The sequence below is a fragment of the Hippopotamus amphibius genome, chromosome 2 (assembly GCF_030028045.1).
Source record: "Hippopotamus amphibius kiboko isolate mHipAmp2 chromosome 2, mHipAmp2.hap2, whole genome shotgun sequence".
NCBI classification, from domain to species: domain Eukaryota; kingdom Metazoa; phylum Chordata; class Mammalia; order Artiodactyla; family Hippopotamidae; genus Hippopotamus; species Hippopotamus amphibius.
This window is the reverse complement of record NC_080187.1, coordinates 97,130,953-97,156,144: the sequence shown is the minus strand read 5'-3', so window position 1 is coordinate 97,156,144 and position 25,192 is coordinate 97,130,953. Positions and strand designations below refer to the sequence as shown.

The following is a 25,192-nucleotide window of genomic DNA, read 5'->3' as shown; positions in this document are numbered from 1 at the left end:
GTAAGCCAACCAAGTTAGACACATTAAAGTTTGAGAGACACTGCTCTAGAACCTTGAAAGCTTATCCTTGCATTTCTAAAAAACATAATTAGACATAGGTTTAGATGGATGTTGAAAATAAGTAAATATCAACATTCCCCTTCTGGAGAAGGTCAGACCCTTAGAATACTTTCACTTCTTTGCCCTTGCCTCTCTCCCTTCGTCCTCTTCTCCTGCTGCCTCCTCTATTTTGTTAAAAATCATTTAGAACATTACCTATTTTAAAATTAAATTTCTACTTTCTTGAAGTCATAATAATTTCTTATTATTTGGTGCAGGTCAGGTTCCCCAGGAAGTAGCCACTGAAACAGGAAGTTTATTAGGGAGCGCTCTTGGGATCAAGAACTGGGGAAGAAGGGAAGGAAGAGCAGCAGGACGAGGCAGAGGGAAACGTCTGTGATGAAGGCCTGGGGAAACCTCAGCCTGCTCTGCGGGCTCTGCAGGTGGATGCCTCTTCAGAGCTGTTGGAGTTGCAGAGAGAAGACTGGGCCTTATGTCCTTGGGTAGATCAGTCATCGGGTCAGGGCCACCTAGGGAGGGGATGGGGCTCCAGGTGAGGCCATCTCTCACAGGGCCTGGCAGGGCCTCACCCATGAGAGCTGCACCCTGGAGGGACTCCCAGCAGGTGAAACCATACGTCATTTTTTCCTGAAGGGCGCTCCAGCAGCACAGCACAGCGTCCACCACAGGCTTCAGGAGCATTTTATCAACAACAACTTTGAAGTAACTATAACTATTAATAATCATTTTGTTCTTCATGGCCTTTTCTTGTGTTCATTTATTTGTCTTCAGGTAATTATTTTGGTCAAAGTTCATGGAGTGTAAACTTTATGAGTTCCTTCATATCTAAAAGCACCTTTATTTCGCCCATATTTGTGAGTGATTGTTTGGCTAAGTATATAATTTGGGGCTCAAAATTTTCTTCTCTCAGAATTGAGAAGAAAGTGTGTCATTGTCTTCTGGCATTCGCTGTGGCAGATGAGAATTCTGATGCAAATTTTGTTCTCAGTCCTTCATAGGTGTTCTTTTCCTTTCCTTTCTCTTACAGGAAGCTTTTCAATTTCTCTTTTTCTTAGAAGTTATACGTCCTCCCAAGATAGGTCTAAATGTGTTTTTCCCCTCCTGATTGGTACTTGATGTGCCCTTCTTTCAACCTGAAGACTCAAGTATCCACTAAGGGAAATTTTCTCCTGTAATTTCCTTGATTAATCTCTCCTCATTTTCTGAAACGCCTATTATTATACTGACAGTGGGACTTGTGGATATATCTCTCATGTCTTTAAACTTTTCTAGTATACTTTTTTCTCTTTGCCTTTTTGCATTGCATTCTGGGAAAATCCCTCTGCTTTTGCTGCCAGTTCACCCATTCATTCGTTAGTGGTCTCCATTCAGCTATTCAGCCCAATGTGGAATTTTTAATTTTGGCAATGATATATTTGATTTGCTTGTACTCTTTTTACTTTTTATAGCATTGTGTTCCTTTATGTCACCCCATTTCTGTGGATATGAAGTACAATTAAAGTTCTCCCTGTTTAACCTGTATTGGTAACTACAGTGTTTTTCCTTATCCTGAATGAGATCCCTCTTTAGCTGACAGTGACTGCAGATTCTTTTACAAGAACCCTGGGTCCACTGTTTGTTTGCTTGTTGTTTGTAATTGTGGTAAAATAAGCATAAGGTAAAATCTACTATTTTAACCATTTTGAAGCGTACAATTCAGCGACATTAAGTGAAGTCACTATATGATGCAACCATCACCACTATCCACTTCCAGTACGTTTAAAATATCCCAAACAGAAACTCTGTACCCATTAAACAATTCCCTAGTCTCTTATTTCCAAGACCCTGGTAAACTCTATGATACTTTCTGTCTATGAATTTGCCTCTTCTAGGTACATTATATAAATTGAATCATACAATATTTGTTCTTTTGTGTCAGGCTTATTTCATTTAGCATAATGTTTTCAGTATTCATCCATATTGTAGCATATATCAAAATTTCCTTCCTTTTTAATTTAAGGCTGGATAATATTCCATTGTATGTATATAACACATTTTGTTTATTTGTTCATCTGTTGATGGACGTTTGGGTTGTTTCCACCTTTTGGCTATTGTGAATAATGCTACTGTGAACATTGATGTGCAAGTATCTGCTCAAATGTCTGCTTTCACTTCTTTTTTAAAAAAAAGTGTTTGGAGTATAGTTGATTTACAACATTGTATTAGTTTCAGGTGTATAGCAAAGTGAATCAGTTGTACATATATTCACTCTTTATTTTTTTTAAGATTCTTTTCCCATAGAGGCTATTACAAAGTATTGCGTAGAGTTCCCTGTGCTCTACAGTAGGTTCTTATTAGTTATCTATTTGCTTTCACTTCTTTTGAGTATATACCTAGAAGTGGAATTACTAGATCATATGGTAATTCTATGTTAAAATTTTGAGGAACAGCTATAGTTTTCCACAGTGGCTGCACCATTTTATATTCCTACTAACAGTTGCACCAGGGCTCCAGTTTCTTCATATCCTTGGTAACACTTTGTTGTTTTCCATTTTATTTTCTTTATTATAGTCATGCTCATGTGTGTAAAGTGGTATTTAATTGTGATTTTGATTTGCATTTCTCTAATGACTAGTAACATTGAGCATTTTTCATGTGCTTTTTGGCCACTTGTATATCTTCTTTGGAGAAATGTCTATTCAAGTGCTTTGCCCAGTTTTGAATTGTGTTGTTTGTGTTTTGTTGTTGTTGAGTTGTAGAAGTTCTTTATATACTCTGGATAATTAATCCCTTATTAAATACATGATTTGGAAATATTTTGCCCAGATACACTGGTTTTGGAGGGGTATGGAGGTAGGAACATCTGATGGGGCAGGCTTCCTGTGTGTAGTATCTTCTCTTCTGGGTGCAGAGATGGAAGCCACTGCTTTGCTGGGCCACTGTCCCACTTCTCAGGGACTGGCATCTTTTCTGGGAATCTTTATCTTCAGAAACTCTACTCTGGAGCAAAGGCCATAATCACTTACTCTGAGAAAAAAAGAATTAGATAGCTATTACCACTCATATCATATTATAATGCTATCAGCTGCAAATATAGAGCACCCAAATGAAACTGGCTTAAACAATAAGGAAGTATATTGTCTCTCTAAGAGCAAACCCAACCAGAGGATGTGCCTCAGAACTGGTTGATTGAGAAGTTCAACAGTGTTATCAAAGGCCCAGATTCTGTTGGTTTCTCAGTTTTTCCTATATACAATGTTAACTTCATCCTAACCCTCTGTTGTAGGTTGTCTATTTTTTGACAGTCAGCACATTTTTTCTATCCAGCAAATATCCACTTGTCTCATTGGCCACTTCTGAGTCACATGCTTATTCCTGAACATGAGACATGAGACTGCACTTAGACCAAAGTCTCCCACCCTTGAAGCTGAGAGGGTTGGTCTTCCAACCTCCCCCTGTTTGGGGGAGGAGTGAAACAAAATGGGGGTTCCATTAGGAAGAAGGAGCAAATGAGTGCTGTAGGCAATCAGTACTATTTACTACGCCACTATTAATAAATTACCAAGCTCAAAGCTCACTCTTTCCCCCCATCCTATTATCTCTAATCTTGAGGCATTCCAGGGTTCTTTTGGGAAGCTAATTTTGGGGCGAGTGTCTTTTCTGTTGTCTTTAAGTTTAGTAGGCTTCATTATCAATCTGCTTTATAACAACCTATGCCCCCTTGCCTTCTCCTTTCTATCTTTGCCTTGAAGTCATTTTTATGTTTGTATTTCTTCTGTCATTCTAGTGGGATATTGGGAATGAGAAGAAACACAAGCATTTAGTTAGCCATATTAAACTGGAGGTCAACATACCTCTAAATTCAGGATTTTCCTATCTCTTATTCCTGACCCAATTATTTGGCTTAAAGCTCTCCAGAGTAGTACCGGCTTATTCAAGTGTTGGTCTAAAGATTGGTGCTAGTCTATGAACTATTTATTAGCCTACAGCTAGTCCAAAATTGGAGTTAACATTTAGAAACTTTTATTTATAAAGTGACATTTTTGAGATATCAAGCACATGATCGGTGGACTCTACTTTTTTGAACAGAGGAGAGACAACTGTAGGAGTTGAATTCACTTGGTGAGTTGCATGTGTTGTAAGCTGCGAACTACTCATATGTAGTCAGGCTACATAATGGTTCAGAATTGACTGGGAAAACAAAGCATCAAACAGATAACAAAATCTGGCCCTTCATCACAGAAAGTTTGAGAAGCCTGTCCTATATGGTGTGAATATTCTCAATTTGGTAAATAAGTTTATTTAGCCTACCAAATACACCACTGTGGCTAACTTTTTGCATTTAATATGCAGACTGAGGACTTCTAATCCCTTTTCTATGAATCATTTTGGTTGTTTTTTTCCCTAAATGTTTTCTAACTCAGTGATGTTACCTCAGTGAAATGAAATGCCTTGATGTAGAAATTGTTATGGACTCAAAGCTACTGGAGTTTCGTGTCTTCAACAGCAGTAAATGTTGAACTGCCTCAGAGGAATTATTTTTTTTATTCAGGGAATCTGTTAATGCACCTTCCCCTGGATTTTTGAGTCCTAACTCCTTGACTGTGACTCCTAAAAACTGACTTGCCATTATCTTACCATCACCTTTGGTTTCTCATTTTGACTTCTGACTTGGGTCTTTAGCTCAGCCATTTCTGGAATCACTTTTCCCACTCTGCTTTCCTGTTTCTCTTCCATGGTTGCCTGGAACTGACCCAGGTTTTTGTTTCAGCCTCTTCCCTTGGAGTCTTCAGCTCATCCCTTTTTCTCTGGGGCACACCTCTTCATTATCTTCTTCTGAACCACAAGTATAGCACCTTGTTTTCTCACCCAGTTCCAGGCAGTTATGAAATAATATTGTTAATATTTATTGCAAACTTCCTATGTGCAAAGCTTTATGCTAGTTGCTTAACACATATTGTATCACTCAGAGGTAGGTCTCTTATTGTCTTCACAAGGTCATACAGGGTCATACAGCTTATAAATGGCAGAGCCAGAAATTGAACCTAGATACATGAACTCAAGCCCAGAGAGTCTTGGAGCCCAGTTGAAGAGTCCTTTCCATTCAGGTTTGGCAAATGCATCATGTTTTTGTGGAAAAACAAGGTTATGCTCTCTGTTTTGATTCAAAGCCTTGAGACCACTTTCTTTAGTTTATTCCCATCTAATTAGCATTTCATCATGTGGAAGAGTTATACATAACTAATATATATATAATATTAAGTAATCAATCTTGGTACTAATCCCTAGGATACAACTAGTGTTAAAACTTCCCTGCTTTCTGTAATAAAAGAACCATTGAGCTTAACTTATTTCATGTTTAATATGTTTTTTATCCTTGCTCTAACTGCTCGAGATTCCCAAGTGCTGTTTTAATTGTTTTATTTTTTTAAGGGTTGCTAATCGGTTGATTTTATTTTGTTTTTTATTTTTTAAAATTATTTATTTATTTATATTTTGGCTCCGTTGGGTCTTCGTTGCTGCATGTGGGCTTTATCTAGTGGCGTGTGGGCTTCTTATTGCAGTGGCTTCTCTTGTGGCAGAGCACGGGCTCTAGGCACATGGGCTTCAGTAGTTGCAGCAGGTAGGCTCCGTAGTTGTGGCTCTCGGGCTCTAGAGCGCAGGCTCAGTAGTTGTGGCACACGGGCTTAGTTGCTCTGTGGCATGTGGGATCTTCCCAGACCAGGGCTTGAACCCATGTCCCCTGCATTGGCAGGTGGATTCTCAACCACTGCGCCACCAGGGAAGTCCCCAAGTGCTGTTTTTTAAAAAACACCTTTTGATAGAGAATCTTAAGAGTTTCTAAAAATGTAAGTAAATGTTTATTTGTTCTCTTTAATTTGCATTCTTTTTGATAAGATGACTTTTCTTGTGTTGCTTTGGAAGAAAATTGATAACATTAGATATCTGTCCCTGTTTAACACTTATTTCTGTGAATTGCTAGAGGCTTTAAAAATTTTAAGTTTGTTCATCTGGGGAAAGAGGATATTGAATTGGGATATTTCTTTGGGTATTGCTACCCTCCTCCAACTTGATGCACAATTCCTTACATATCAAATAGTGAAAAGGTAGAAATCCAGGAAGAAAAAAATATCAAGGAAAAGAACAAAGGCTTTTCTTAGTTAATTTTCCACTAGATTTCCAAATTGGACTGTATTGGTTCCTTAGCTTTGTCCAAAACCATGTGGTTTCCCTATTTAAAAAGGAAGAGCCAAGGTAATTTTGGATCCAGCTAGCCAAAGGAATTAGCTATATCCTAACATATATATGACCCAGACTTTTGAACTCCTTTTTTGCACCAATTTGGTAACTCAAAGAGAAAATTATCTAAGATTATAGGGGAAAAAAAACCTTAAAGGACCTGTGAGGTATTGGGAAATACTTCAGTCTGGGAAGAGCAATTAGTTCCAAGTTAACTTGGACTTGAGAAATTAAACTAGGAAAAATAAAATCATCTGCAGATATTTCACGCTAAAAAGCATAGCCATCTAGAATTTTTTTTTTTTACCTAAAACTCTCTTCTCAAAGAAAAATACAAAGGAGAGGTACATCTAATTTAGATTCAGAGAAAATGGGCACAGAATATCTCAATTTAAGAGATGTGTAAGAGGGAGACTAAAAAGGAAAATGTCAAAGTCTTGGATTTTTAAAACTAAACCGAGCTGGTATGGAGGTGAAGTCATAAAAAGAATTACAGGCTAGTGAAGCATCATTGTTATAAATTGCTCTCAGCATGATGGTCCACAAAATTCCCACCAGGGAAGACAGGAAATTTGAAAACAGTCCTGTTCTCTGCAGTTAATGCAGTCAGCAGTTTCTCTGAGTTTGTAGCAATACTTGCCTTTAAGTAAAATAAAATTATGTAGGACAGTACCTGGCACAGAATCAGTACTCAAATTCCTTCCCCTTTACAGAGGCAAATGGACAATCAGGCCACTTTTAATCTTATTAAAAGCTATTAAACTTGTGAGGTGCAATGAAGGGAGTCTCTCTGGATAGTGTAGTGTCCCTCTTTTCTCTGGGGAAACATGATGACCAGGGTACCAAGAGCGACTCTTTGATAGAGTCTAAGTATTTTCTAGCCAGCTCTAGCACAGGGACCCTGGCCTCTGATCTGTGGTGGTCTGGCTGTGGAGATCCCTGCTGTGCTGCTAGAGGCAAAGGGTATCAGTCAGTTGTTTCTGAACTGTTTAATCAGATTGAGAGCTTTTAGTTGGTCCTTCATGGATTTTGTGGTTTGGGGTATGTGTATGCTCTGGGCCTAATAGTTTTCCATGTCATCTCTTTCCTTTTCCGCAAACCAGTTCAACATCTATAGTGCACTTACTTTATACCAGATTCTGTGACAGCACTAGGAGTACAACAGTGAATATGATGTAGTCCATGCCCTCTAGGAGGTTAGAGTCTGGGAAGAGCCATATAAGCATAGAAAGACATCACTCTGGTTTTACAATGTGATGAGTGTAATAATCAAGAAGCAAAAGTTACCAGAGGAGTTTAGAGGTACCACCAAACTCAAACTGGAGATCAAGGATGGCTTCCTAGAAGAAGTGATGGTTGAGGTGAAGCTTAAGGGAAGAATTGGAGGTGGTGACATTGGAAGGGGGAAACTGAGCCTCAATTTTCTTATGTATAAAATGAGGGTTATATTGCCTGCCTCACAAGACATTTGCAAAGATTAATGAAGACATGTACGTAAAGCATTTAGCAGAATCCTGTTACATACTAAACACTTAGAGAAATTGTTTGTGGTGCAGTTGATGATGATGGTGGAGACCAGTGGAGTGAGAGGCGACAGCTTGGACAAAGACAGAGAAGTTCTTTTAACACTGTGAATTTCACATTCAATCCCAGATCATCTCTTGTAACTGTAAAGATAGCCTACAAATTGTCAAGAGCCTCATTAGTAAAAATGTTGTCCATGATAATGGTATAGTTAAAAGGCAAACCCTGCATCCTATTCTAATACATATCCCAATTAAGTCCAGACCAAAACACCAGAAAAACTGATAGAAAATGCTAACTTGTTCTGGAATTACTCAAACCTTTATAGCCTTTAATACACATAACTGTGTTACATGAGCTAAATAAGCCTTTTCCTGAGGACTGAGAAGTGATAAGAAGCAAAGTGAAAAGTTCCCTCAAAGTAAATGACTCTGTTTATTTGATTTTAGAAAGTTACTAGTTACTCCTGAATGTTTCTACAAAGAATCTGTATCATTTATCTATTGCCACAGTAATGCTGCATAATAAACAATCACAAAACTTCAGTGGATTAATATAACAATACATCTTTACTTAGCTTAGTCTGCGAGTTCAGCTGACCTAGACTGGGTTCACCCGATCTTGCTTGGGCTTGCTTGTGTATCTGTCATCGACTGCAAGCTGACAAGGTGGCTCTGCTGATCTTGGCTGTGCGTGCTTACATTTCTAGGGATTGGCTGGCTATTGGGATTACAGAGATTATTAGGGTGACTTAGGTGAGGCAAGATACAAGAGAAGGAGCAAACCTGAACATGCAGACACTTTTCAAGCCTTTCCTTGTGTCACATTTGATAATACCTTATTGCCAAATCAAGTCACTTTACTGATTTTGGAGTTAGAGTGAGAGAGCACTAAAAAGTTATAATACAAAGCAAAGGGTGTGGATGACGGGGGGTGGGAGTAAAGAATTAGGGTCATTTTTATAACATCAGGTTTTCCCTTTGGCCAAAATTATTCAAGTGTTTCTCGCATGTAGAGTATGTTCAAACCGTACTAAGACCTCCAAAAGTCTTATCCAATCATGGAAGTGTGCTTGAAGTCCAGGTTCTCATGAGTTACAGCAACTCTGGATATGATTCTTCTTGATGTAGGCTTGTGCACCAAAAGAAAAAAAAAGTTATCTGCTACCACCTATCTCACCTGAAGTGGTAAGACAGGGACAAGATAAATGCAGTAAACACTCCTATCCCCAAAGTAGAAGAAAAGATTGCACATAGTGGTTACTGGTCCATAGTAGCTCTGAAATCCTGCTGGGAAAATACTGCCAGATTCCCCTAGTCTGGGGATGGGAAATGTTTTTTAATTAGACCCTGGTTCTGCTACCTGGGAATGATTTGCAAGCCTGTTCTCCACAGTTGCTGGCTTTGCTCTCTGATAGGGCTCCACATCTTCCATTGCTCACCTTGACCTCTTCTGAGGAGGATATTAGAGAGTGTGCTCTCTGAACAGTGTTTTCTGTCTGCTTCCAGTCCAGAGAAGGAGGCTGAGAGGCCTTTTTACATTTTGAACACTCTCCATCCCATTTAGTTTTATCTGGTGGCACTTTTTCCATTACAGCTATCTCAGTGTTTTGTGTGTTTTATATAACTTGACTTAACTGCATGTTTTGAAAAACATACATCAAATTCTTTTGGGAACATACCACTCTTTTGAATTGAATCAGTGCTAATTTGGGAACATCAGACTGCTGGGAGGCCCAGGTGCCTTTCTGTCCCACTGACTGTGTCTACTACCTTGCATTTTTCAGAGGTCCCAAGAAAAGTCTCACAGCCCTATCCTTGTTTTGGCCTATATCCTGAGGCTCGCCCTTCCTTCCTTCCTTCCTTCCTTCCTTCCTTCCTTCCTTCCTTCCTTCCTTCCTTCCTTCTTTCCTTCCTTTCTTTTTTTTTCCTGAGGCTATTTCTTAATTTGAAATCCATTTACTGCCTTGAAAACCTGGACATGAGAAACAATTTTACTTTACAACTTAGCAAATTCTGGCCCCTCTAGATTCTGTATAAATTCTGCCTGGAAACTGGCTGGTTCTTTTCTCAGTTCTTCACTTTCTTGAGGTGGCTTATTTATCTGCAGCAGCTAGTAAGAGCCACTTGATACTACTTTCAATATCCTTCCTTAAAATCTCTTTGCTCCCAGTGTTCATTGGGTACATCTTTTGTCTTTTAAGTTATCACATTCTGTGCTTTTATCAAGTATTTTTCCACCACAAAACATGGGTCACATTTCTCAAGCTAAGTGCCACAATTTTTAGGTTTTGCTACAGCTGTACCACACTTCTAGGTATCAATTATTTATTGACACAATTATGTTTCAGAACAAAGAATGACAAACTCTCAGAAGCATTCAAAGTAAACATTTATTTAGTTGCAGGTGTCTGTGTAGTTACCTGATTGAGGTTGAGCTTAAGTGATCTTGGCTGGACTTGCTCACATGTGTGGGAGGCCACTGGCTCACCTAGAATGTTCTTGGATGGGACAACTCATGTAATTTAGGTGTGCCCCATGTGCCTTTTATCCTCCAACAACCTGGGAATGTTCTCATGGGAGTCACTGAGGTGCATGAGCAAGCTTCCTGTACGTAAACTAAGATGGATAACCTATATGGATATATAGAGATAAATAACTCACAGGTCTGAATGTGATATCAGAACTATGTAAGCTTCTAAAAGAACATGGGAGGACATATTCAAATCATAAAATAAAAAATGGATAAATTGGATTTTATTAAAATAAAAAATTTCTGATCATCAAAAGGTACCATTATCGGGAATTCCCTGGTGGTCCAGTGGTTAGGACTCGTCACTTTCACGGCCAGGGCCTGGGTTCAATCCCTGGTCGGGGAATTAAGATCCAGCAAGCTGTGCTGTGCAGCCGAAAAAGAAAAAAGAAAATAAATAAACCTGTCTCTTTTTTTCTTTCTTCCTCCCTCCCTCTCTCTTCCCTCTATGTTTCTTTCTTCTTTCCCTCCCTCCCTCCCTCCCTTCCTTTTTCTGTTTTTTTTCCAAGGAGCTGGAATGAAATATTGGGAAGAATATTATAGAGGAGAGCAAACCAATAAAAGCAGGATCTTTGGGCCTGCTAGTACAGTGGGCCTAGGGACCAGTGTCATGGAGACTCTAAGAAACCATGTAGAATGCACTTCAGAATTGTCCCTACAAAACACAGAAGTCAACCCCATTTGCTGAGGGTTGCCTCAAGAGGTTAATTCTCCTGCACTTCTAGTCCTCTCTGGGAGGGCTGAGAAAACTTCTCAGCTTTGACGGAAACTCTGGAAGAGAGCTTGAGATTGCAGCTGGTGCTTGAGTTGGGAAGCCTTCAGCGTGCATAGAAACTGTCCCCACAGCTGCAGCTGAGGTTAGGCCCCAACGACATCTGTTACTGATGTCTTTCCGTAGTAGCTGAGGTAGATCTACGTCATTCTTTTAAAGGCTGCATGGCAGTCCCTGGGTGTACCATAATTAAATGAACCATCATTAACCAAATATGGACATTGAGCATATTTTCTCTTTCTTTGCTGTTAAAGTGATGCTCCTCTATCACATTCTGACCAGCTAGGCCAGGTGAAAGTCTTGAGTCGAAGTACCACTAAGCAGCTGAAAATAGTGTGTTGAAACATTTGGCATTCTTCCCAAAGGAAGAATAAGATATCATCTTTGACTGGCCCAGGTATCTGCAGGGCCAATGGAAAAATACTGAAATTGAGACCAAAGACAAATCATTCGAATATTGCGATGTTTGTACCAACAAAGCCTCCCATTTGATCTATCTATTCATTTGTAGAGTGTCAGACTCTCAGAGTGTCTTGCAACCTCTTAAATGATAATCTACATTCCTCCCAAATTACATAATCGTTCACTTGGACTGTCCTTTAATGTCTATCCCCAGCTTTTGTCTCAAAGTGCTAATATTTTCTCTGCAGTGTCTTTTAGCTTTTAGGCATAAATAATCCACTATTGGGCATATTTATATTCTGCTCTACTCTCACTAAAAAATATAAATAAGGAAAGCCCAATATTCTTTACAATATTAATTTGTGTTTTATCAACCAATATTAATCATTGACTGTATGCCAGGTACTGGGCTAGACCAAGGTCACAGTTACCTTTTTACTTTAAAAGGCAGAATCAACATTCAAATCTGGGCCCAAGTGACCTCAAAGCTTCTGGTTTATAATTTACCAAGATTTGTCATCTGTGAAACAAGTGACATTATTAAATTGGAATGAACAATATTTGGAATAAGAAATTGGCTTAAAAATGGATTCAGAACCAAGTTTCCAATATTTTCTTTAAAGAATAGAAGTTCTCCCAGCTCTGAGATCAACTGTACCTTCTTGAGTCAGGCACTTAATCTCTCTGTAATTAACTTTATTCATCTGTAAAATAGGGTATTGGACTACTTTGATATGTTATTACTGCTTTTAGGAACTTTTATACTGAACTGAATATATGTTGAAACTGGCAAATAAAGATATTCCAAATACGTAATCCTCATTAAGAATTTAGGACTTTTAAAACCTAATGTATGTTCAAGAGACCTTATTACAAAGTTCTTAGATACAGGAATCAAAAATGCATGCTATGGACCCCAGAGTGTCTCCTTAAGGAATTTTCATGCACTATTTCATTTAACCCTCACAGAATAACTAAGTCAAATGATATTATTATGATCCCCATTTTTTAGTGTTGGAAACTGACACCTGAAGAGATTAAACAGTTTACCCAAGGTCACACAGCTAGTAGGTGCCAGAACCAGTACTCATCCCAAGCCTGCTAGATTCCAGAGCCCATGTTCTTAATCTGTGTATTAAACTCTGTTCCAAAGAATAATTGAGGTTAAAGTTCAAAATCCTTCACCTCCAGAGATAATTGTATTCAAATATAGAGAGAGACCCTTGAAGATGCAAATGATTTAGTTAGAATGATGGAATATCAGACTGGTAAGATTTTTCTTGTTCCTCAAATTATACCAACTTTGATTATTTTCTCCTTTTTTTTTTACCTGTTCCCTACTTTGCAAATTTTTGGTATTGTCTATATGTTGTTAACATTTTAAAAATGTATTTCATGCCACCAAGCCCCCTCATTAACTCAGGCTGCTGTCCCATAGGTGCCTGACACACTAGCTGGGGGTAGATGAGCTGGGGGTAGGGGGGGTGGGGGGTGGCTTGCCCCCTCCTCACACAGCAGAATCAGGCTGCCCTCTAGCTCTCCAACCCGGGCCAGCAGAAGGGCATGGGGGCCTCAGGTGTCCCAAGCAAGGATGGTGCCATCCGAGAGCATGCAGGCATCGGCCGGACCCAGTGCAACGCACAGCAGCTTGTAGCCCGCGCCCAAGGCTGCCCAGAGCCCGGATCCGACAAGTCCAGTGCCTGCTGCAGACACCTTCTCCCCTGCACTCAGCAGGAAGGGCCTTCCCTAGCCCTGCTGGGAGGGGTCGGATCAGAGAACTGCCACTAGCTACATCTTTGGTAGGGAAGTGAAAGCTGAGCCACCTCCTCTGAGGAAGAAAGAGGTGACACCACCTCTGCTCTCAAGGAGTTTGCAGTTTTGCTGAGGAAATGACATCACAGAAACATTTTGGAGAACAGGATATGCCAGAATGTGTGGTGAAGTTTTAGTTCCTGTTCTCCATGGAATGGATCATCTCTTCAAAGCTCCCCAGCTTGGTCCTCCTCATCCCTACCCAACCTTCTGTCTTCACAGCTGAGCCCCCAGTTTTCCCGTCATTCCACTCCAGCTCCCCAGCCCAACTCTGTCCTTACACCCAGTGCTCCATCTAATCCAAAGTGGAAACCAATGTCCCTCTCGTCTGCTTGAGAAGCCCAATCATGTTCATCTATGTATTCAGTAAACATTGTGTGTGCCAGGGAAAAAAAACCTAAAAAATATAATTTATTTTTTAGAGAGATTTTAGGTAGGTGGTTGTTCTCTGTAAGATGGGTACCACTCTGATTTTGTGAACAGACTAGAGAGGTGTCAGGCTAGAGCTATTTGAACCATCGGGCCAAGCCCCCTCTGAAAGGAGTTTGCAAAGTTGTGTCAGAAAAAAAGCAAGCGAGAGGGAAAATCAAGCCTGCTGGTAAATGAGATGCAGTGTGTAATCAAAGCTGACTTTAGAAGACCTATTTTTAGAAGAGTTCATGGCTCTCAAGAAGACAGTAATGGCAGTGTTTTACTGAAAATAATAGCAAAGCTAGCATGACAGGAACCTGGAGAGAAGACCTATAGAAATTTTCGACCCTCCAGAAAACCAGACAGTATTCCCTGAGTGGAATATGTTATAGCAATTTTAAATTATGATACATGGTGGCAGCTGCAACGTGATATCTCGGGCTCTCCCACAAGGTCACAGGTAGGGAGAAGTTGTTCATGCCTTTGTCACGTACACCTCTTCAGGGGCAGCTGGGTTAGGCTAGGCAAAAAGAGGAAGAAGTCTAGGTGTTTTCCAGCTCCCCTCCAGCCCTTTCCAGGAAACTGAAAGTGACACTGCCTCTCCATGTAGCTGGAAACCTTTTTAGTTTCTACAGTGAATTTCCAGTTCAGTGGCCCATATCTCTGACTGCTTGGCCTGCGAACTCCCTGGCTCTCCTGTGTTATCTTTTGTCTCCTCAGATTCTTCTTCAACCCTCAGTCCTGTCTTCCTCCCTACTCTGCCCTCATCCCACACTCAGGGCTGGTGGGGCTGAGCTGCCAGCTTGTGCCTTGAATTTACCACTCCCCGACCGGAGCGCAGGAGAAATGAGAAGTATCAGCCAGTCTTTAGAGGTGCCCTCTGCTGGTTGTTGGCAATGCAACATCAAAATTAATGTCCGGAAATAGAGTTTTTTCATTTGTTTAATAAAAATTTGTGTTGGAAACACTAGTAGATAGGATAAAACACAGAAGAAAATATTGCTATGAATTATAAAAGCTTTTAAATGCCACTGAATTGTGTTTGATGTACTGTGACGTTCAGTAGAGCAGTGGTTCTCAAAGGGGGGTAATTTTGCCCCCGAGGGAACGTTTGGCTGTGTCTGGAGACATTTTTGGTTGTCACAATGTCGGGTGGGGGTGTGCTGCTGGCACGGGGTGGGTAGAAGCAAGGGATGCATAAGAGAGCCTTTACCCCCACCCCCAACAGAGAATTATCCAGCTCCAGTAGAGTGGACCTAGCTTAGATATGCCTGAGAAAGCTGAAGTTAGACTAATAGAATTTGGAGATTTGAAGCAATTTAAAGATTAGTTTAGCCATTCTCAACCTTGGTAGCCCGTAGGATCACCTGGGAAGCTTTAAAATACTGACACTTGGGTCCCCTTCCTGGAGATTCTGATTTAGTTTAATTTCTGGTTTGGGTGTGGCCAGGGCATCAGGACTTTTAAATCTTTCCAGGTGATTTTAATATTCAGCCAAAGTTGAGAACAGTCAGTGTTGTCCAAACCCTCATTTTTTGAATGAGGCATCAGATCCTGGGGGATCAGGTCTCAGCGTTACAAAGTGGCAGAACTGCGACTAATACAATCTCTTGAGGAAAAGAAGATAACATGGCACTAGTTTGTCTACACATCATACTTCAAAAGCAAAAACTGTGAAAATATCATATCGCTTTTTTGAAAACTCTAAATCTTTTTTATGATCTTTCTTTAACAGTTTCAATAACTTTTTCTAAAAATGACACATTTCTTTTTTTAAAATTCAATCTCAGCAAAATGCAAAGTAAAGCCACGAGATGCCACTGCACACTTAACAGTATAGCTAAAAATTAAACATAATCATACACAAATAACTAACAATACTAAATGATGATGAGAAAGCAGAGCAAATGGAACTCTCATATGTTGCTAATGGGAATGCAAAATGGTACAGCCCCTTTGGAAAACGGTTTGGCAATTTCTTATAAAATTAAACACATACCTACCATGTGAACTAGCATTCCTACTCTTAGGTATTTAAGAGAAGCGAAAACTTACATTCACACAAAAACCTCACACAAAAACCTGTACATTAATGTTTACAGTGTTTTAATTCATGATCACAGAAATAGGAGCAACCCCAACGTTCTTGATCTGGTGAGTGGATTAACAGACTGTGGAATGTCCATACAATGCAAATCAGCACTAAAAGTGAACAAACCAGTAATACAACAATGTGGCTGAATCTCGAATAGCATATGCGGAGTGAAAGAAGCCAGACTCAAAAGACATGTACTGAATTATACCATTTCTAAGAAATTATGGAAAAGCCAAAATTATAGGAAGAGAAAATGGGTTAGTGGTTTGAGGGCCAGAGGGTGGGAGGAGGGGTTGAATGGGAAGGAGGCTCAAGAGGGAAGTTTGTGAGGTGATGAAACTCTTGCATGTCTTGATTTTGGTGGCAGTTACATGACTATGCATTTGTCTGAACTCAAAGAACGGTATACCAAAAAGGGTGAATTTTATTGTATGTAAATTTTAAAAGTGACTAAAATAATGCATAAAAGGTTGACAAATATAGAAATATAAGAAGAAACAGAAGCAACAATTCACCCCTATCCCAAAATGAGGGTGGCATTTGGTTAGCTTATTTTCAAATCTCTCTCTCTCTCTCTGCATATGGATGAGAAACAAAAAAGGATAGAGAGAAATAAATACATGTTATACTCTGGAGTGTAACTATATAATTGTATTATAAATAGTATTACTGTTTGATTTTACTTGAATTATACATAAAATCACACTATAAATAGTACTTTAATTGTATTCGAATTTAACAAGAACAACAGAAACTGAAGGGGTTGGTAAACCTCAGATGATTTTTTTCACTACAAGGAATATTTTCTAGAATATCCCTCTAGGGTTAAGAAAAGGAATTATGAAAATCATTAAGTTGGTAACTTGTAAAATAAAATATGCTTAACTTTAGACAGTACAGATGGACTCTTTGTTGGGGGAAGGAGGTAATATGATGCTTATATTTGCTCCCACCTCCCTTGGCATTTATTTTTTGTTGCTCATGTATTTTAACATCGTTAAGAATTATAATATTAGCATTCTGGATTACGATTGTAATTCCCCCAGTTGTGCAGTCTTCTCTGTTTGTTTTTTGTTTTCCTAAGAATTTAAAAAATTATTCAAAAAATTTTTTGCAGTATAATTAACTTACAACACAAGTGTACAGGTAGGTGTACAACATAGTGACTTGATATTTTTATACATTACAAAATGATCACCGCTGTAGAGTCTTAATATATAAAAGACTTCTGTCATCACCATTAACCCTTTTACCATGACATTTCCATTCCTGAAATAGTTTAATTCAACTTTGGTAGGCTGGACTACGTAGTTAAGTAGTTTTTCCGAAAAGAGTTTTATGGATTCTCTGTGATATGATTTCTCTGAAACTTGGAGAAATAATATATGCCTGTTTAAACAATTTTGCAGTCTGTGATATTCCTGGGTTACCCTTTCCTTTGAACTTTGTATTATTCTCTTAATTTGCTGAAGAGTTTTTTGAGACTAACGCAGTTGTGTCCCTCAAAGTTGACAATCCTTTTTCTCTTGGTCTGTCATCTTTTGTCTCAACTTCCTTAATTTCTCTGTGTTTTTCTTTGGCATTAACTCTGATTTTGTTTTCCTTCATGCCATCAATTCAAATTGTCATTGTTTCCGCCTTGACTGGGAACAGATTATCTTTCCCATTCTACCTCTTTTAGGAGCAACATGTTGCTTTCTATCCACTTTTCTGAAAACCAAGAGTGTGGGTATGGGTATGAAAGAGGAAAGCTCTAGTCTGGACCGAGTGCAGTCTTTAGTTGGGTTCTTATACATCTGCTGAGATTTTGTGGAACCTCAGAAGAGGGAGATCAAAGAGCTCACTGCATTTGGCCAATGGCATATCCTACTTCCAAGGGCTCTTACTCATTCCCCTGACTCAGCACAGCACCCTGGAAAATGACAAGCCCCAGCAGACCTTTCTGTCCCTTCAAACCCTGACTTGACTTTTCCCAGAACTGCTTATTCATCTCTCACTTTATTTACAAATTGAGGATAATTAATGCGTTCTTATGACATTGTTGACTTACTTTCCTCAGTGCTATGCTTCTGTTTTTCCCTTGGATACCAACCAAGTTTTGAAGCCTATGGCATAAGATCAATCTTCTATAAGATTGGAAGTATCCACAGTACCGTCTCATGTTTGATTACATGTTTGGTAAATTTTTGGATTTTCTTCTGTTTTTATTGCTTTCAACAATGTTGCCAGTGAAGATTCTACAGTCCTGCTTTGTTGTACTATCTTTTCCTGAAATCTGTTTGTTCCATCACTTAATGTCTGAGGTCCATTTCCTCATCTGCACAAATAGGAGGAAAGCCACCACTAAATGGTAAAAGATTAAATGAGACTTAAGGAAATTCTGGCTCTCTCTCTAAATTATTTTGGACCTAGTCATCCAACAATGGCTCCCACTAGGGAATTCTATCATTTACTTGTCTGATCTCAAGAGCTTACAGTCTGTTATAAATCAGCTGTATGTTCTAGATGTTGGCAAACTTCTTCTGTAAAGGGCCATGTAGTAAATATTTCAGACTTTGCAGTCTCTGTAGCAACTACTTCACATTGTAGTATGAAACAAGATAAGATGTAAGTGAATGAGTGGCTGTGTTCCAATAAAACTTTATAGAAATCGAAATTTGAATTTTGTATTATTCTCATGTCACAAAATATTATTCTTCTTTTGATTTTTTCCAACAATTAAAAATATGCAAAAAAATTCTTTCCCCATGGGTCATACAAAAACAGGTGGTAGGTCATATTAGGCCCACAGGATATAGTTTTCTGATCCTGGCATACCTTCCACACGTCAGGCTTTTGCTAGAGAGAATAATCTGAATCTTCACAGCTCCTATTAAAATCCCCTTTAAGAGATATGAATTTAGGAAATAGAACTCAAAGGAGATACTATCTATATACATTCTTCTATTAACTTTAAATTCTGTCTTTGAGTCAAGTTCAACTCCTGAAAGACTGTTAACTTGGACCAACTCAGCTCAACTCCAAACAGAATCTCCTTCACGCATTAAATTTGAATATTATGCTTTCTACTTTAATCTTTCTACTTTATCTTGTAGTAGTGGTTACTACAAGATAAAACAATTTTATTTTAGCTTTTTCACTTGCAAAACAACTCCAACAAATCACTCATTGTTCCTGTATAGGGTATCCTGCAAGGAATTTGACTCAGAATTCAGTACTAGGAAAACCTCTTTCCTTTCAGACATTTTCACAGTTCTTTCTCTCAGCTAACTACACACAATTCTTAGCAAACTTTCCTCATTACACTGGCTTCTGGGAAGCTTAGAGTCAGATTTTATTCTCAATCACAGCAACAGTATTCATCCAGGGCCCCTGTATAGTATAGCTCCAGGGGCCCTAAATTAGGAGGCTAGTGCAGACATTTAGGTGAGAAAACTGATCTCTGGAAAAGTGAAGACCTTCTTTCTAAATCTGAGTCTGGACCTACTTTGAAGGCCTTCCTCCCTCTACCCCTTACCCAGTTGTCTTTTATGCTTCCCTGAAATAGATTATTATATTCTCTTAGAAAAAGATGGCAAAGGACACTTTCTTAGAGGAAGATGGTAAAGGTCTCTCTTGGATGGAGTCCTTGAAAGGACTTAGTTTCTGTGTTGGGTTAACTGCACAGAGAAATGCTAGGAAAAAATCTAGAAGAGGAAATACTTGTCAGAGCCTGGCAGGCCATTACTCTACTTTCCTTATGTCAAACTTAAGACAGAGCACACCTGTTATTTGTCCTAGACTCTGAGAGGCCATAGGTCATACAGGTCCTACCCTTATAATCCCATGAACACATGACTAAGCCTGTGCAAGGTCTGATAATTTACACAGAGGTACTCTGTAAATTTCCTAGGAAGTGGTATTCATTGACTCATCGAGCATTTCAATAATCTGAATCTTTTACTGGTTAAGGAATAATTTTAAATGATATTTGGACTAATATCTCCAGAGTTCAGAAGGTAGTAGGATGTGTGTGTGTGTGTGTGTGTGTGTGTGTGTGTGTGTGTGTAGATTTGAAAGAGAAAGTCCTTCCCTATCCTCATCTACTTTGAATTAACACTGTCTCCATGTCTGGGTGAAAGGCTGCCTCTGTTTTCTTCTTCCTCTCAAAAACACCCCATTGGCTGTCCTGAGATCTTTCACAGCGGGATTCTGGTTGGTTGCTCTGAATTAGGTACCACGCCTTCGGTACTGCTGGGTACCTAGGTCAGCTGTTAGCGGGCCAAAGGAGAAATATGAATGGTTTTTCCACTTCTGGGACTTATCAAACACCTCTAGGAACTAAACATTTTTACTTATACTCCAGCTAGTTTTACTCCATGAATCACATGTATTGGGACAGTTTAAATCAAAGGTTATAAAGGCCTTTTCCCATATTTGAAGTTAGGATCAATGTTCATTCTCTCTCCTGTAAAATTCCTACTCCTTTGAGTACAACACTTTTTCTTAAGATGTTGGCATCAGTTTGCTTCATCCAGCCTATTTGTGGCCCACTAATCTACTTTGGCTTGTTTCTTGGTCATATGGGCCCCTACGTGCTGCTGCACTGAGAGGTGCCTGAACCCTCTATTTGGGGAAGAGGTGTACCCTATACCCACCCTTAGAAAGCCAAATAAGAACTAGAGAAGTAGAGGTCTGCAGGCTGCAGCTCCAAGACTTCCACAGAATGCCTCTTTTTCTGTTTTTTCCTTTTGGGTTATCATACCTCCTTTCCATGAGTGGCGGGTCCAGGGGAATTGGGCCAAGAAGATGATTTTGCCAAGTTTTTCTCCAAGCCTAGGGAAATGGAATCTTTTAGGTTTTCGGGTATAGGGTATAGAGTCAATAACCAACTAGTAAGAAAAAGCAAGTGTATGTTTAGAGTGACCTTCATTTTTCCCTCCAGCATCTGTGGTCAGTAGAGATGTCAGTAATCTGGAATCATCCATCTTCAACCCTTCTACCATCTTTCCCCCTTTTCCTCTCCTTTTCTCTCCCTCTCCCTTTTTCTTCTCCCTCTCTCTCTCTCTCCTCCATCACTTAGAAACATAGCTCACCCAGTGTATCATAATGCCTCCCAGTCATGCTCCTCCTATATTTCCTGTCACAGTGAAGGGCACCACCCTTCTGCCAAAACCAGACCCTGCATATTATCCATGCTTCTTCCCCACCCATGTCTTACTGTTTAGCCATCAGATCTCATCAATTTTACCTCATCTTTAACTCTCACACCTGTCTACTTCTCTCATCTCTACCAGCTCCCATTTCTAGTTCACTTTCTCTCCTGCCCACACAGCTTCTGTCCTGCCCTGCCCTTACTCATCCTTCAGGTCTCCCTTCCTCAGGAAATTCATCCCATTCTTACAAGGCAGTTAGAGGACTCTTGTCTGCGCTTCTAAACATCCTGTACTTATTCTTTTATAAGTAGAATTGCCTCCTCCACTGAACAGTAAGCTCTTTTTTTCTCCTTCATCCTTGTATCCCTGTGCCCAGCCCAGGTCCGACACACAGTAGATGCTCAGTAACTGATAAGTGAGTGAATGAGGTATATAAAAGAAATTTGGAAGGTTGTGCTTCTAATTGGGGAGAGATAATGAGGCTAAGACAGTTTGTAATTTTTTTTCTTTGCACAGATTTTGAGACATTATTAGCATTTCTATGTGTCTTTGTTTTTTTCCAAGTTATACATCATCATATAGAACTGATACTTTTTTATAATTACGAAGTGCTTTTTTGGTTATTTTTTATTCTATAATCCACATTTTATTGAAAGAGACACTTGGAAAGAAAGCATGTGTTTTGAATTCCCTTGATTCCCATGTGACTTTCATGCTGTCCCCTGCAGTGCCAGGACCAAGGCTGGCTTGATCAGATCTGGGCAGTGGAGGAGAGTTGGCTCATGGAGGAATTAGGCAGCTTGCTGGATTCACTACGTAAGAATGGTTCTTAGTAAGGATGCCAGTAAATGTTGGAAAAAGATCAGTGCTGTGGAGCCAAAGTAGAGACAGTAAGCCAGGAACTGGGAAGGAGATGGACCACTTCATGTACACAAGGCGTGTCAGAGATCTGGATTCAAACCAGAGCAGCAGGGATTATATGACAGGGTCAGTGAAAGGATCTCACATCTGAACCAGGATTGGGCTGTACACTTTGATGCTGGTTTACGCAAATGACGAGGAGTCTTTTAAAAGCCTCAGCCCAGGGAAGCCTGCCTGGTCCTGTCCAGTCTCAAAAGAGCCCATTCTGAGGATGGCCAGGGATTTCCAACAGGTCTGTACAATTTGTTCTGTTTTATTAGATGCCATGTTCAGATCCGCATTTCTACTGATTTACTTTGTATGATATACTTTCAAAAAAGGATTTGAGGTGGCTTAGAATAAAAGCACAGATGCACTAAGATTAACAGCCAATAATACAGGTTAAAAGGCAGAAATCAAAGTGAGAGGGAGAAAATTGATATTATATTAAAAAGTTGTGGCTGAAGAAAATGACATCATTAAGATCAAAGTTTGGCCCCGAGCTTTCTAGCAGCCTCAACAAAACAGGAACTACATGGATTTTATATTTTTCAATTTTTCCGGAATAGCTCTAAAGGTTTGTATAGCTAAAAAAGAGTATCCGTTCATCATGAGAGGAAATTATGTCTTGGGCATGAGCTCTTAGAGGAATTTGCCGTGCAAACCTTTATCTAAGAGGCACTGAGCAGTATGATAAATTATTCATATATAATATGAGGGCGAGTCAAAAATTATCCACACTCCAGTTATAGTAAAACTTCTATGCATTCTACAGCCAGAGTGCAGATAATTTTTGACTCACCCTCGTATATGCAATATCCTTATTAATGCTCTTTTTGCTAGTGTTCTGAAAGCAGATGATTAAAATCTTGGTTGAATTTTGATCATGGTTACATTTCTACTTTATTTCTATTTTTTTACTTTAGGTATTTATGACTATATTTGGAACATACATTCAGGATTTTTTTGTAGTATTTATTATGGCTTCTATTAATATTAGGTCCTCATTTATTGCTCTAAATGCTCATCTCTCAATGCTTTTTGCTATAAAATCGACATTATCACATATGATAATTAAACCCGTAAATTTGTCATCATGAGTTTGCTTAAGTTAGCAGTATTTTGAGTAATTATTATTACAAACCTTTGCTCAGTTGGTCTGATTCTCTCCTGTTCCTCCCATCAATGATTTTAGATTTTACACCATCTTTATGTGTACATTGCCATCATTCATTCCTGCTGCACATTGCAGGTTTATGAACTTTTTGTGGCTCTTGAACTATGTATTTTCTAGGTGGACTCTGCCAGTTAAACTGGGATTGTATGTACCAGCTTTAGGCAAAAGTTAATTTAGAGTGACACTTTGAAATTCCTCTTCTGTTCTCCTTGGTTTATATATGATCTGACAAGTTGATGCTAAAAGTGAACTTTAAAAAAAAAGTTTTTGTAATAACACCCATTTGCCACCTCGTTTACAAATGCCTCACCAATTAGTTTTTCAAACCTCTGGTTGCTAATATTTAAGTTCCTAATTGTAATCATTACTGGAGACCTCATGCATTTTGTTTAAGATCCTTTGGAACCTAAAGTCTGTGCATCTTTTCAACAAAAGTGTGTGATGAAGTCATTTTATTTGTAAATAATTGGCATCATTTTAAAATTGATTCCCCTGCGAGTCTTAAATATACTTTTTCCACTTTATTACTGCTTGATATTGGGAAAGGGAATGATTTGGACATCAATAGCAAAACTGTCAAGATCTTGTGTAATTTATTCTTGAATTATCAGGCACAAGTCTCACTAAAATGTTGATAGTTATATTTTATACGCTGCAACCAAGATGTGGAATTAGCTTTAGCTCATTAAATGGATATTTCTGGATCTATACTCAGATCTACAGGAACATGAGAAATCAGACAAAAGCGGAAGTGATGATAAGAAATATTTAATAATTCAAAGTAGCTGATGATAACATCTGGGCCTTTGGAGGAAGGCCATGGAGGAATGTTTTATTAGGCTGAAGAAATATAGATAATGAAAATGTGATTGGATATAAATACCTTCCTAATAATGAAGATTGTTAAGTCTTAGAATCACTTTTTAAGTGCTGATGTAATTTTTTTTGTTAAAAGGATACATACATAACTGGCCAGGATGAGTCTTAGGGCATTGCTACTCAAAGTGTGGTCCACAGACCAGCAACACTAGTACCACCTGTGAGCTTGTTAGACCTGTGGCCTGCACCACAGCTCTACAATCAGAAACTGCATTTTAACAAGATGTCCAGATTATTTGTATGCATATTAACATTGGTTGCATAAACTGGGGAATTTTAAAAAATACTTATGCCAGTCTCCAGAGATTCTGATTGAATAGGTCTGAGATGTGGTCCTGACAGTGGGAATTTTAAATATTTCCCAGATAATTCTAATGTGCAGCAGTTTCCCCTGCCTTAGAATCGTTTTAGTGGTATATGGAAATCCACAGAAGCCCTGGACTCAGACATACTAATTTTTTTAAAATTGTGGTAAAAAATACGTAACATATAGTTTACCATTTTAAATATTTTAAGTGTAAAATTCATTGGCATTAAGTACTTTCACAGTGTTGTGTTAACTGTCACCACTATCCATTTCCAGAATGTTTTCATCATCCCAGACAGAAATTCTCTACCCATTCAGCAGCTATCCCTCATTCTCACCAACCCTTATTAGTCTTCTGTCTCTCTGTGTTTATTATCCTGGAATGTTTCATATAAATGGAATCACACAATATGTGGCCTTTTGTGTTTGACTGATTTCACTTAGCATAATGTTTTCAAGGTTAATCCACGATGTAGCACACGCCAGAATTTTCTTTTTATGGCCGCTCTCCACCCTTCCTGATAGTAGGGTTCTTGCCGAGACCAGCTCGGCGACTCGAGGTGAGTGACGGGTGCCGCAAGCTTGAAGAAGACACAGACACAGACTGAAGAGAAAAGTGGGACCGGGGGGCTCAAGACCTCTCGGATCAAGAGCCCTGCTGACTCATCCCAGGCTGCTTTTATTGAGTTTGTGGGCTTACATTCTCAGGTTACACTCATAAACAGTCAAAGGCCTCACATGATTGAGGCAATTATCTTTGTTTACTTCCTGGGTCTGAGTTGAGCAGGTGTGGATTTGAGCTGGGGGTGGAGAGCAAAACAGCCCTGGGGGCAGGAGACCTCTCTCAGATATTGGGGGTCTGTGCCCCATCCGTGTTGGCCCCTCTGCGACTGTGCCTGTCTTAGGTTGTTCCTCCCTTGAGGAATCTTACCCGTTTCTGGCTAACCAGTCATCCTCCAGGGCCAAA

At 39.2% G+C, this 25,192-nt stretch overlaps 1 long non-coding RNA gene across 1 annotated transcript in view; it reads left to right on the top strand.

Annotated features, from left to right (window-relative positions):
- Positions 1 to 717: 717 nt before the first annotated feature.
- The window catches only part of LOC130845051 (uncharacterized), a 77,676-nt gene continuing 53,201 nt past the window's right edge, over positions 718 to 25,192 (top strand). The window contains exon 1 of the long non-coding RNA XR_009051316.1: positions 718 to 762. This is a non-coding gene — a long non-coding RNA (uncharacterized LOC130845051). The remainder of the gene's footprint in view (positions 763 to 25,192) is intronic.